Source organism: Uloborus diversus, chromosome 5 (assembly GCF_026930045.1).
Source record: "Uloborus diversus isolate 005 chromosome 5, Udiv.v.3.1, whole genome shotgun sequence".
In the NCBI taxonomy this organism is placed as follows: Eukaryota; Metazoa; Arthropoda; class Arachnida; order Araneae; family Uloboridae; genus Uloborus; species Uloborus diversus.
In genome coordinates, this window is record NC_072735.1 from 99,446,291 (window position 1) to 99,460,352 (window position 14,062).

A 14,062-nucleotide genomic window follows, 5' to 3' on the forward strand; every position below is an offset into this window, starting at 1 on the left:
CTTCGTACTTCATTAGCCATACAGAGAAGGTTTTAGACTCCATGTTAAAAAAAAAAAAGTATCAACAGATTTATCTTTTTAAACATGACAAGATTAATTTCATGTCTTTTAAATTTGAATATGCTTAAATATAGTGCTTTCGTTTCTAAATCAATACTACTTTGTTCTTTATACTTATTGCTATTTTAGTTTTATGGTTAAGGAAGAAACTCGACTTTTAATCACGTCAAAAAGATGTGTTTTAAATTCTTTCACTTAAAACAGAAAACAAAAGCAAGTAACGATTTTTTCTAATAATTATTACTGACCCAGGCAACGCCGGGTATTTTTGCTAGTGCTTAAATATAGTGCTTTCGTTTCTAAATCAATACTATTTTGTTTTTCATACTTATTGCTATTTTAGTTTTATGGGTAAAGAAGAAACTCGATTTTTAATCACGTCAAAAAGATGTGTTTTAAATTCTTTCACTTAAAACAGAAAAGAAAAGCAAGTAACGATTTTTTCGCATAATTATTACTGACCCAGGCAACGCCGGATATTTTTACTAGTCTTTAATAGTTGGTCAATCTTTTGAAATAAATATGATAATGATGGAAAAATATTTTTAAAATAAGTTTTGGGAACTCCCCTTAGTTATCATATTTTCAACCATGGCCTCACTGAATGCGCTGGCGCTTAAGTATTCAGTGGGGCCATGTTTTCAACTTAAAAACTTGTGTAGTCGATACAGTATTTGTTAAAGTAAATTTAAATACCGTTTCAAGTGCGCTTGTTGTTCGAGAAAAATACCAAAATAAGTAAAATAAAGCCAGTGGATAACTGAGGGCATGCAACGTGTTATAGCAAAATCCTTGGTGTCAAGTAAAATCTTTGTGGGTCAAATTTTTTGAACTTGGATGAAACAAGACTCACATTTGTTCAAAAGAGGCTCCATGAAATTTGAGCTAAGAAGAATAAGTCCCATGTTAGAAAATATCAAGTGGTGAGGGAGGTGTGGTAAAAACAGATGCGTTGCTTGAGCTCTGAGGGTTTTTCATGTTTCTCCTGTGATAAATAATAATAATAATAATAATAAAAAGAAACAATTTTATCTTTTTAAACAGTTTACTATTATTTGTAGTGTTGTTTATCGCCTGTAATAACTATTTATATTTTATGGTTTGATTTTCTTATTTTAGAATGTGGTCCATCGATGGAAACTCAATGGTCCCTCCATAGCAACTGGCTCCCATGAATGGACCACATGCTAAAATATTTCTTTTTAATTATCATTCTTTATTGAATACAGTTAGCATAAAAGTGAATATGTTTATTAAAGGAGAAATATAATGAGTAATATTGAATACAGTTAGCATAAAAGTGAATATGTTTATTAAAGGAGAAATATACTGAGTAATTATTCCTATCGTCAATATTAAGTTTGAGTCTGAACTACTTCCTAAAAAAGGTCAAATGTGTTGTGTAGTTCATTGACCACAACCTTCCCCTAGTACCTTCAAATTGATTATTCATTCAAAATAATTAAGAGTTGTCTACAATACGCAATATGACTTTCCTCCAAACCGCGAAAAGTTGGCGATTCTGAATTAAATAATGGGCTTATATTTTCCAAAATTAGCTTGAACTACAGCCATGTGTCACAATAAGATGCTATACATCTTTTCTTTTAGCTCATAAAGTGGTAACTTTTTTTATGGCAATAAATATTAAAATTTTATTTAAAATCATGATTGTGACATAAAACCTGTCCTTAAAAATAAAAAAAAAAATTCTGCTAGTTTTACTTAAATTGATGTAGTATAAGTCCTAGAATAGATCCCACAAAATATGTACACAAAATTTTAGAACAATAGAACTATAATTTGTTTAAATATGATGCAAGTATTCAGAGATTTTACGTTTTGAGAAAAACGCACTGAAAGTTAAAACTCACAAAGGTCCCAAATGTAAACAGTCCCTACTATTTTCTTAATAACTTTAGAAGTACGGTGACACCCCTCCTAACGGACACCCCTTTAATGCGGACACCCTTCTTATGCGGACAGTTTTCAATTCCCCGGCAGAGAGACATTAAACCTAATGTATAAGGAACCTCTCTCGTACAGACACCCTCAAATACGGACACGTACACCCTTTTCGAAGTCATTTACATTGATATATCCTTTTTTGCGGATAGTATTTAAAACTTGAGAATTAAATAGCTACTCCATTGAAAGGCTTCATTTAATGCAAAGTCGACCAGCTTATACGGAGATAAAAAAAATATTTCTTTGCAATTTTACTTTGCATCTACTGCATAGCAAAAATATTTCAGCTTGACACCGAAATGCATTTTTCATTCCAAAAAACATCATCAAATCGTCAAAAATAAAAGAAAAGAAAAGAGAAAATGATTATTCTGCAAGTTTCTGTCTGTATACCCCCACCCTCCCCCGTTGCCTTGTTCCTTTTCAGATGACTAACAAGCAGGCGTGTTGTGTCTAAGTGGAGCCGAGTTGACGCGCCATCTAACAAAAATATTTTATAGAGAGTAAAAGTAAAGCCAATGCAATATCATAAAGTAAACTTAAGGGTAAAAGCATTCAGTTGTTTCATCGTTCTCATTGAAATGGCTCTGAATACTCATCGTCAGCGTCGTGCTCTTTCTCTTAAAGAAAAAATTGAAGTTATAGATTTCGCAGAAAAAAATAAAATTGGAATACGGAACATTGCTGAAAAGTTTGGTGTGGGACGCACACAAATTTGCTGTATATTAAAGGGAAAAGAGAAGTTTAAGAAAGAATGGTTCATAAATGGAAACCAAGAGAAGAAAAAAGATTTTCCTAAAAGTAATGCCCTTGCAGTGGATGAAATTGTGTTTAAATGGTTTGTGTCCGCAAGAAGCAAAAATATTCCGATTTCTGGCCCTATTTTACAAGAAAAGGCGAAAGAAGCAGCTACTGAAATGGGTATAGAAAATTTCAAAGCTTCCAATGGATGGTTAGATCGTTTTCGAACGAGACATGATATCGTTTTTAAAAAAATATGTGGTGAATCCATGGATGTGGATGCTGACGTTTGCGAGAAATGGTTTGAGAAAGTGCCTAGTTTGATTGAAAATTACGAGCCATGTGACATTTATAACATTGATGAGACCGGTTTGTTTTATAGAGCTCTGCCAGATAAAACCTTAACTTTACGTAAAGAAAACTGCTCTGGTGGCAAAATCTCCAAAGAACGCTTAACAGTTTTGTTGGGTGCCAGCATGGATGGTACAAAATTAAAACCAGTTGTCATCGGAAAAGCAGCCAGACCTCGGTGTTTTAAAGGACTGGATATAAAAAAATTACCTGTAGACTGGTATTCAAATAGAAGAGCGTGGATGACAACCAGTGTCATATCTGATTGGCTTGTAACTTTTGATAAGAAGTTGGGGAGAGAAAAAAGGCATATTGTTATTTTTATGGACAACGCGCCCTCCCATCCCAAAGACTTTCACTTGAAAAATATAGAAATAGTCTTCTTGCCAGCAAACACAACATCGAAATGCCAACCTATGGATGCTGGGATAATTCAAGCATTTAAAATTCAATACAGACAACTAGTTATGAAGCATTTAATCAATAAAATGGAAGAAACTAAAACAAGTAGCGAATTGTCCAAAACAATTGATGTGTTAGATGCAATCAGCTGGGTTAAGCACGCATGGAAGGAAGTTAAAAAAGAAACAATAGTAAGTTGCTTTAATCGCGTTGGATTCAAAAAAGGATCTGCCACAGAAGAAATTGACAACGAAGTTGATTGTGACAATGATGGATCCGATTTGCAGTCGTTAATGCAACTAGCAGGGTTCACAAATGTGATCGCTGAAGACTATGCTCCCATCGACGACCAAGTTTTCACTGAAGAAAGCGAAACAGAAATTGCAAGCATAGTGCGCGAAATTAACGAAGATCATACAGTTGAGGATGACGATGAAGATGAACTGTCCGTAAAAGAAGACGTTAAAACAATTAAAAATGTTAACGAAGCTTTAAGCGTATTAGATGGACTCGGGGAATTTTCAATTAAACACAACGATCCTAAAGGACTAGACTTGGTACAAGAACTTAAGATACATTTCGAAAATGAAAGACTTTCATCGATCAAAACATATCAACAGACATCAATCGAACAATTTTTTAAAAGTACAAATTAGGTATGTAATTTTTATGCGAACCTGTTATTTAAATCTCTTTGAGTGTGCAAAACTGTAATATTTGAATTTAACCTGATAAAATAATTGTTTATTATGTATATGTTGGTAAAAACTAGTAAATTAAAAAAAATCTATGCATATGAAAGAGTAGAATTCACACATATTTCATTTAAGATTTCAAAAAACATAAACAAATAACTAAAGTTAATTAAATTAAAAAAACCTCTGTAAAGCGGACACCCCTCTCTTACGGACAAAAAAGTTTGTCCCGTTAGTGTCCGTAATAGAGGGGTTTCACTGTATTTTGACAATCATTAAAAGTTTTGTACCAAACTATTCAGAAACTTATGGACAATAACATAATTTTTTTTTTCAAAGCATCGGATTTTTTTTAGGTTAAAAAGTCATGAGACAACTTAACGAAACTGAAGCACATTTTTTTCACACTTTTCAAAGTGACGTTCTGAATGTATGGTTTTTTCCGACTCTGCCCCCCCCTCACACAATCATGCCGTGGCACGAGTTTAACTGTTGAAACACGCGGGTTACTCGATCATCGGCTATTATATATAAAAAGATTACTCAAGATTTATTCAACCCAGTTCAAATCTGGCGGTAATATCAAAAATGTTCAAAATGTTACTACTAGCCCGGTCTCTCCCTATACAGTAAAACTCATTTTTAATATTTACTAGCTGCGTTCCCCGGCTTTGCACGGTTCACCTAGAAAATAAAAGTTAAGTCAAGTGATGTGTGTTCAACAAACAGGCTTTATAAAAAAAAATTAAAAAAACATTTAAAAAAAAATCGACAGATTGAGTCAAAATAACCAAAAAGGAAACATTTTAAATTCCCCTATTGTAGTAAAAACCTCAAAACAAACTCCATTATTTTATTTCTTCATATTCGAGAAAAAAATGGCAACACATCTTTCTTAATGATTTTCTTCACGCTACAAATTTTAATAAAAGCATTGTTACGGAAAGTTGAGTTGAAGCACTGAATACTAATTTGAATGGAGGAAAGCCTTCGAAAAATAGGGACTTGATGTTGAAATAAGCGTCATAATTAATAGTTTTTAATTGATATTTTCGCTAATTGTTATCGGAGCATAACGTTAAATAGCCAAACATAAAGACAGGAAATTTTCGAATCTATCAATACCTAGTTCGATGGTCAGCTCACTGTCGTTCGGGAGAAGTAACTTGGACATAGACACATAGGTACATACGCTCAGTTTTTAACTATATAAGATTAATTTTTTCAAAATTTTAAACGATACTAGCTTAAAATGTTTTGAATTTTAAAATTTTAACATCTAGTAAAAAAAAATCGCTAAAATTATTTAAGTTGCACGTAAAATTAAAGTGCATGTTATTGTCTTCAAAATGAGCTTTTATAACGAGTAGTATAACATCGTCAATTTGCCCCCCAAAAGGTGTTCAAGACCTTTTTTGTAGCATCCGCATGAAACCAAAAGTGGAGGTACACAACTACACCCTACTCAGAGTTTATACGCGAAAATTCAATCTTCCCCGTTTTTGAGTTATGCGAGATATATACGCACATACACAAAGACGTCACGAGAATATGTTCGTACATATGCACTTGCGGACGGGCTGAAAAAATCTACTCAACATTCATTCGGATGTGAGTAAAATGAAATTTTAGGCCATAATTTGAGGAAAGTTTTTTTCTCGATTACAACTAATACCTCTTTAACAATGTAAGAGGAAGTAATTAGTAAATGAATAAAGGTTTTTTTTGGTCAAAATCCAGTGATAATTTTAACCTATATCTCGTCTAAAAAATTCCGGACTACTTATACGCATGGGCGTAAATGATAAGGACTAGGACTTCGTCGTTCTATTTGAATTTGCGATAGCATTATTCATTACTATAGAAGTGAAATAGTTTAGTTGAAGTTACTGATTATAGCCATTACCTGCAATAGTACTGTGGCTCCAATTTTTGACATGTTTCTGTGTAACAATTTAGAAACAGTACCACAAACTGAATTAATGTTATGAGAATTGGCAACAGTTTTATAAAATCATATGTACCTTTAATAAATTTGAACATCTAATAAAATAACAAATTTAATATAACCTTGCATTTTTTTTTACAATTTAAATTACATTTCAGTTTTTCTTTCAGTAGACAGTTGAAAGTAAGTTTATTACTAGCTGTATTCTCAAAATTTAAAACGATTTTTTTCCAATATAATGTGGTTATAAGTAGGAAAGTCATTTTCATACCTTGCCCCATCGGTGCATATAGTAGAGGGATTTGGGATGACTGAAAAAAAAATTGTTAACTTAAAGGTGCTTTTGAATTTCATATAGAGGGTAGTGGATTACTTTTTACTTCCTTTTACAAAAGAGGAAGTATTGTATTCGCGAAAAAATTTTCACTCAAAAATCGGCTTTAATTTCCATTTTGCTCGTCCCCGAATGAATATTGATTTTTTTTCAACCCGACTACACATGGATACATGCCTAAGAATGTATAGACACCTGAAGAATCCATTTTGACGATCCCCGAGTTAATTACAACGAGTTTTCTCTCGACGTCCGTATGTATGTATGTATAAGCGTATGTGTGTATGTGCGTATGTATCTCGCATAACTCAAGAACAGTGTGCCCTAGAAAGTTGAAATTTGGTACATAGACTCCAAGTGGGGTTTAGTTGTGTACCTGGGAAGATTTCGATAATTGGGAATCTGGCGATCTTTCTTCAATGACATCAATTTTTGGCTGCAGTGCCTACGCGAGAGGTATTTTTCGTAGCAAATCTAAACAAAGAGAACCAAAACATCTATTTACATAGGGTTAATACAAATCAGCAGGATTACCAAAAAAAATATTTACACCAAAATTGAGACGACCGCGCCAGATTCCCAATTATCGAATTATCCTCGTGTACCTTCTCTTTTGGTTGCATTCGGATGTTCCAAATGGGGTTTTTTACACCTTTTTGGGGTAAAATCATTGTTAATTTCAATGTAAACTTAAGCGGGGCTATAATTTGGCAAACACTTGGCAATATATCGCCAAGCTTTTGGTCGCCAAGTTTTGTCGCCAACTTGGAGACGAATTTGGCGGTTTTATTTTTTTAATCTGGTTTCAATTTGGCCATATTTAGGGAGTTAACCATTGAATCACATTAAAACTGCCAATATTGGGAAAATTTATCTGTATAAAACGTTGTCTTTGCTTCGGATCGCATCAGACTTGGAATGAAAGTATTTAAAGTTTGTTTTTTTTTGCTCACTCCGAGGCACTATTATCTTTAAATTGTAGTAAAAGGAAGTCATATGATGCACACATCAGCTCGTTTATTATAGAAAAGATGAGAAGTAATGATGGAATAGTTTGATGACGAGGACCGAACAAACTCTCACATGCCGATTTTAATTAATTTTATGAAAGCATACCTCTGATGAACAAAACCTAACAACGTGTAATAAGTGCGCAAGACATAGTATATTATTCTTTCATTTTAAGTAAAACTAATATAAGTTCCCACTGAACAAGGTGCACATTGTACAGTCACTCCGAAGTAATATTTTTAAGCAAGCATTGTAAAGCTGACGTTGCAATGTTTGGGGGATTATGCAATTTAATGGCGGATCGAAAGCCCACTGTTTGTGCTATTAGTGGGTTTCTAAGAGGATTAGAGAGATTTTTTATCAAATAAACTTACGAATGTTGTTTAGATTTAGTGAACTATTTATTTCTTCAGCTTCATTAAAACGTGTTTAGTTGTTAATTAATGAATAAAATTTAATGTAGGGTCAGACGGGGCAATTATGGGTCAAAATACCATAACATCTTATTATTTTCTTAAGTATAAAAGATAAAATGGTTTAATTTGTCATGGAGTAAGCTTACACAATTTCGAAATTATTCAAATAATCCCTTTACCTAAAATTACATTATTACTTATTTTATTTAAATTAAATTACTGACCAGGAATTACCCAGGATCGGGGCAATTATGGGTCACACATAGGGCAAATATCGGACACCCCCTTTTTTTAAGTAAACCATGTCAAAAGTAACTAACTATTCTAAATTATCATTTCTTAGCCCACTAAGAGACTTTTTAATGACAAAAAGTTTTATGTTTAAGAAATAACACATTATATATGAAATAATTTGATGTTACTCTTACTAGTCGACTACGATTGGTTATTGCGCTTTGCTCTAAGCCCACAATTCGATAAAGACATTTCTTCAGTAGAATGCTACCGAAGTTGTATGCTACCTTTATCATTCATGTTTCTATCAACTGCAAGGATTTTTCTTTTCTATTTCAACTAGACTGAAAAAAATGAACTTATTTCAAATTACTTCTAGAAACGTCTCGCTTGAACAATTTCCGACACCTTGTTCCATAAAATTCATTTCTGCTTTTTCTTTGTCCAAAATTTAAGTTACTTTCCCATTGTAGAATATATTGCCATCATCATACACAACAAAGTATATCTGATTTTCAAGTACGGAATGAATTCGGTTATAGCACCCATCATTTAACATTTTTAAAACAGGATTGTTTTTGCAATTGTGTTATTGCAGATTCTTCCCTCTTTTTATCTCTGTCATAAACAATTCTAAAATAAGCTCATTTAGCATTTAGGCGCTGTCTATATCAGCTTGTTGAGATACTTTTATTTTTTTGCATGCACAGTTTTTCTAATCGACTACGTTTGTGAATTCGATTTTTCTTGCAGTTACAAGATAAACATTGACTACATTTGTGAATTTGATTTTTCTTGCAGTTAGAAGGTAGACAAGCAGAATTGATATATTATAACTATTGAATATGTCTCCTTATTTGGTACTAAAGTGATTTGTATCAATTTGTTGCTTATTTTGCTTTTTGATGTGTGCCATAATTACATGCTTACATAAATTATATTCAAAGCTGAAATTGATTTGCTAGCCAAAAGGGCATGATACTTAAGCAGCAATTGAAGATGATAAAACACCTAATGTTGCATTTGGAGAATTAAAATTTCTTTTTAAAAGAGAGTTTGGCATAGAAAATGATAAGTTGAAGTTAATACTTATATTATATTTACGTAGAAATAAATAAGAAAAACATCTAAAATTTTAGAAAATACACTGACCCAGAATTACCCCGGTGACCCAGAATTACCCCGCTAAACTTAGGTATAAATCAGTATACTTTTATGCTAACTTTTTTTTAAAAGAAGAAATAATGTATGTAAGTATGAAAAGCTTAGACCATTTACTATTAAAAAACAGCAACAACAAAATTATTCCTTTAACAGTGTTTCACCAACACGAATCTTGAAAGAAAAATCATGATTTTCCGAGGCAATATTTTTTGAGGATGTTTTTATAGAAGTGTGAAAACTATTTTTTCTCTCTTATTTTCTTCACTGTTGCATTTTTCTTCGTTTTGACCTCGGTATAGGAAAATTGAATGTATAGAAATAACTTAACATAATTTAGTTTTTTTGCAAAAATATTTTTTAACAGTAAAAAGTTGGTGACCATAAGTTATCCCGGAAAGAGAGTGACCCATAATTCCCCCGTGTGACCCTAATCATTAATTTTTCTATTACTCATTGCGTTTCAAAAAACTGAGATAGTTTTCTAAATGAGCAAACATATTAAAGTATTTCTCGATATGTTAACTCTTGGTTGCTTAACCAAGGTCTCTCGGAGTTAACTTTTGGAGGTTCATTTTGCGGGTACCGCAAATGCGCAGCCATGGTTTTACACTATTCAAATCCTTTCACAGCTTTTTCTCACTGCTTCAATAAATTGCTTAGTTATTTGAAGCAGAGGAATGTTAGTGAGCTTTTTCAAGCTTTGAATAAAACGCGTGCAATGTCAAACATTCACATATTGAATTTTTCCCCTTTAACCATGCTGTATAGCAGTCCCTTCCAAGCTTCTATTACCATCTCTCGTCCTGAAACAGATGCGTGATTATTCTACCATCTGTATTTACTTACTAATGGGTACACGGCTTTGCCCGTACTTGAAAATTAAAAGGTCATTCGGTTCGCCTGTATATTTACAAGCAATGGATGACGAATTTCTCGTCAATTGTGTTCGCCAACAGGCTGTTTATATATCTGTGATGTGATTGACTTAAGTTCACGCATTTTTGTTGAAGGTCAAGCACATGTAGCTTTAAGCCGAGTTAAAATGATCAGTAGTTAGACCACCGCAAGTTACGTAATAAACCTCCCGATATAAATTTCTCAATGAAATGACAAGATTTCGAAATTTACCGTCTTATAATCATTAATAACTAAGTCAATGAATATTAACTAAAAAGTGTAAAATAAAAATAATTATTAAATAAAAAAATGTAAGCCCAATAGCTTAGAATTTTATTAAGTACTATACTGAATAACCACACCATTGAAATAATTTTATAATCGATACACACATAAGACAAATCATACATTCAAAAGCAGAATAGACGGATCAACTGTCGGGGCCCATTCAAATTTTATGGGGTTCCTTGATTTAAAAAGAAATGATCCCCGAATGTTGATCTTTCTATTCTACTTTTGAATTTATGATTAGTCTTATGTGTGTATCGATTATAAAACTATTTCAATATTGTGGTTATTCAGTAGCCTTAATATATAAAAATCTTCTGCGCGGACGTTTGTCACCATAAGGCTTTTAAACGACTGGACCGATTTTGATCAAATTTTTTGTGTGTAATTAAGTTGTGGCGAGCATGGTTTAGAAACGCGATGGATCGAATCGGAAAAGTTTTTGTTAATTAATTAATTACTTAATTTAAACATTGGATGGTTATATCTCCCAAATGATTAATATTTATTTTAACCTATTATTGAACGAGAACTAGAGATGAAAACAGTCGGAAAACAACCGGAAAATTCCCGAAAAAAACGGAAAAAAACCGTTTTTTTCCGAAAAAGTAAATTTTCACTTCGAAAAAATTGAAAAAAAAAAAAAAAAAAAAAAATTGAATTTTTTCAACTTTTCAGAGTTTTAATTGAAATCGTCAGCAAAAAGTGATTAGAAATTTCTCACGCTTAAATTCTGATGCAATTTCCTCCCCCCCCCCCCGTTTTATGTTAAAATACTGTCTAACATTAATGCAAGTTGTTGCATGACAATATAATTTGTATATAGATCAAAAAATGTTTAGTAATACTTTTTGCGAAAAAGCTTAAACCAATAACCTTAGTGAAGGATTTATTTTCCTTCTTCATAAAACTAACAAGCATAACTTTAATCACAAAACTATGTTTCTGCTGACTGTGCGAACCAAATGTACAGAGTGCGGGGGGAAAAAAAAAAAAAAAAAAAAAAAAAAAAAAAAAAAAAAAAAAAAAAAAAAAAACGGGCAAGCAGTTTCCCAAGAAACTCTATTAAAAACAAATAAATACTTTAGCAATCAATAAATTTAATTGGTTTCTAGCAGCCTTTTGCAATAATACAGAGCTGCAACTTCTTATTGAAATTTTCATTCAAGGGCAGCAAGTCCTTTAATCAATCCTATTCCCTATAAAGCAATTGGTTTAGAAAGTCCAAACTTATGTGTAGTTTAGGGTAGACCTTTGACTCTGAAACAAACCATACAGCGTAATAAATGGGATTGAGGTCGAGCGAGTAGAGCGTCCACTCTAAAGATGATATCATGTCAAAAACAATGCGCCTTGCACCACTCATCTTTCTGGCCACATAATCAGTGTGGAGTTAAAGGAAAATGTCCAGTCAACAATGCTGAAGTGCTCTTAGGCCCACAGAAGTACAATAACTTCTAAAATGTCCTTCTGGTTCACTTTTTGATTCATTTTACGGCCCTCATCCACAAAAACCTAGAGATTTTTTCTCGCTTGCGCTGATTCCATCTCAGACTAAGACTGACTTCAAATTTTGGCGATATCTAACACTTATAAGGTGTTTGGAGTGTCTACAGACCAAATCCTATGGTTCTGGGGGATGTGAGCTGGTTGAACGTTAAATCAGTGAAAGGTATCCTCTTCCAGCGTGGACTTGCGGCCCGTCTCAAACGTTTCTGGCATCTTTGGAGTCATACGCATGCCTGAACTTTTTGGAACTCGTAAAACTTCTGTTTGAGCTGTTTTTTCCCTCAGTCGCACTTATCGGTTACTAAGTCCCACAAACGACTGCTCTCGTGGAAATCCAAGGATTTCATTGAACTCACTTTTGGATGACCTGACGATTAAATGAAATGTTCACTGTTCGTTTTTGTACACATTCCCGACTATCATTTTCAAGCTACTTGAAACGGAATGCCGTTTCAAATACTGTTTGTCAAGGGACAACAAGCAAACGAACTGTCGTTCTACTTGGTTAAACAACTTAAAATAGCAGGTATTTTGCTTAAAATTTTAAGAAAACCGAAAACAATACATTAGCTAGGTAATATATTGTAAATTATCTTTACTAATATTATAAAGACAGAGAGCGGATTTTTGTGTGTTTATATGTTCGAGGTAATCTCCGGAACCCCTGCACCTATTTGAAAAATTCTTTCACTATATGAAAGGTGCTTTCTTACTGAGTAACATAGGCTATAGTTCGAAAAAATCCGATATATAGTTCTTTATTTAATTCCAATTTAGGCCCAAATTTCACGTAAATTGCCTATTATTGGCTATTAAAGGGGTGAAAAATTACTTGCACATATTAATATTTTATATCGTTGAAAAGGGAAGAATTTTTTGCGTTCTAAGCAATTTGTTTCAATGCTCTTTCATTACAACGGGAGTAATTTGCGTTTTTAGCTCGAACTTTTTTAGGCTTAGCTGAAATTTTGGCAATACTTTCTTCATTAAATTTATCAATAAAAAGTGAAGGAATGGTCCCACAGTTTTCTTTTTGACACCGTTGGAAAATGCGACATTTTTTACTCCAGAAATATCTCGACCTATGGTCGAAAAATTAACCTTCTATCTCCAAAGGAAAAAAAGTTACAAGCCGTTAAAAATAAACTTCGAATAAATCTAATCTCCATTAAAATTGCTAATGTTTTGTTTTGCATTACCATGGTTACGTCTTTTAGCTTCGCTTCACAAGGTCCACAAACTTGGCGTCACGGAATTATTAAGCAGTGGGGAAATGTTTTCGCCAATTCTGCACATTTTACGATCTACGTTATGATAATTCCCCGGGACAATGTAGAAATTGTGGGAAGAGTTTGAAAACTAGGAGACTTAGCAATTTTCCCTATTATCGCCAAATTTGTGGACGCCAAAGACCAAGAACTAATGTATTTCTGCCATGGCCTTGCTGATAATGACAGAAGCAAACGATTATAGCCCATAATTGACGATAGCGCCAAACCCCCAGTTATCGAAATACAGTGGCTCCCAAAAGTTTTCGTACACCTACGACTTTCAACGAGATAGGCCCCAATCCATTGGTTAGAATTAATATTTCGGAATAGGTATTTATTTATAAGATCTATGATCAACTTTTAACAAAACTACATGAAAAGTTTTTAGTAATTTCGAAAAATATTTAAACTTAATTTTAAAAAAATCAAAAACCAAAAAGTTCCGAAAATTTTATTTCACAAAAGTTTTTGTACACTTCATAAAATGTCTATAAATTATTGAATAATCTAACTTTTTATTAAGTTATTAATTAGTAAAATATCATACAGTATTCATAACACCTTTTAAACGTCTGGGAATAGATCTCATTCTTTTTCTTTCCTTTTTTGCGTAATTTCTGAGAAAGTGTTCAACCACACTTCGAGTCTTAGTGTTTCTAGCTCTATTTTTCGTTTTTAAGCCGTATTTTCGTAATCTAACCTCCAGATACCTCTAAATACGTTATATTAAGTTCAAATCTGGAGATTGAGGGGTATTTTCTAAACTTAAGGAC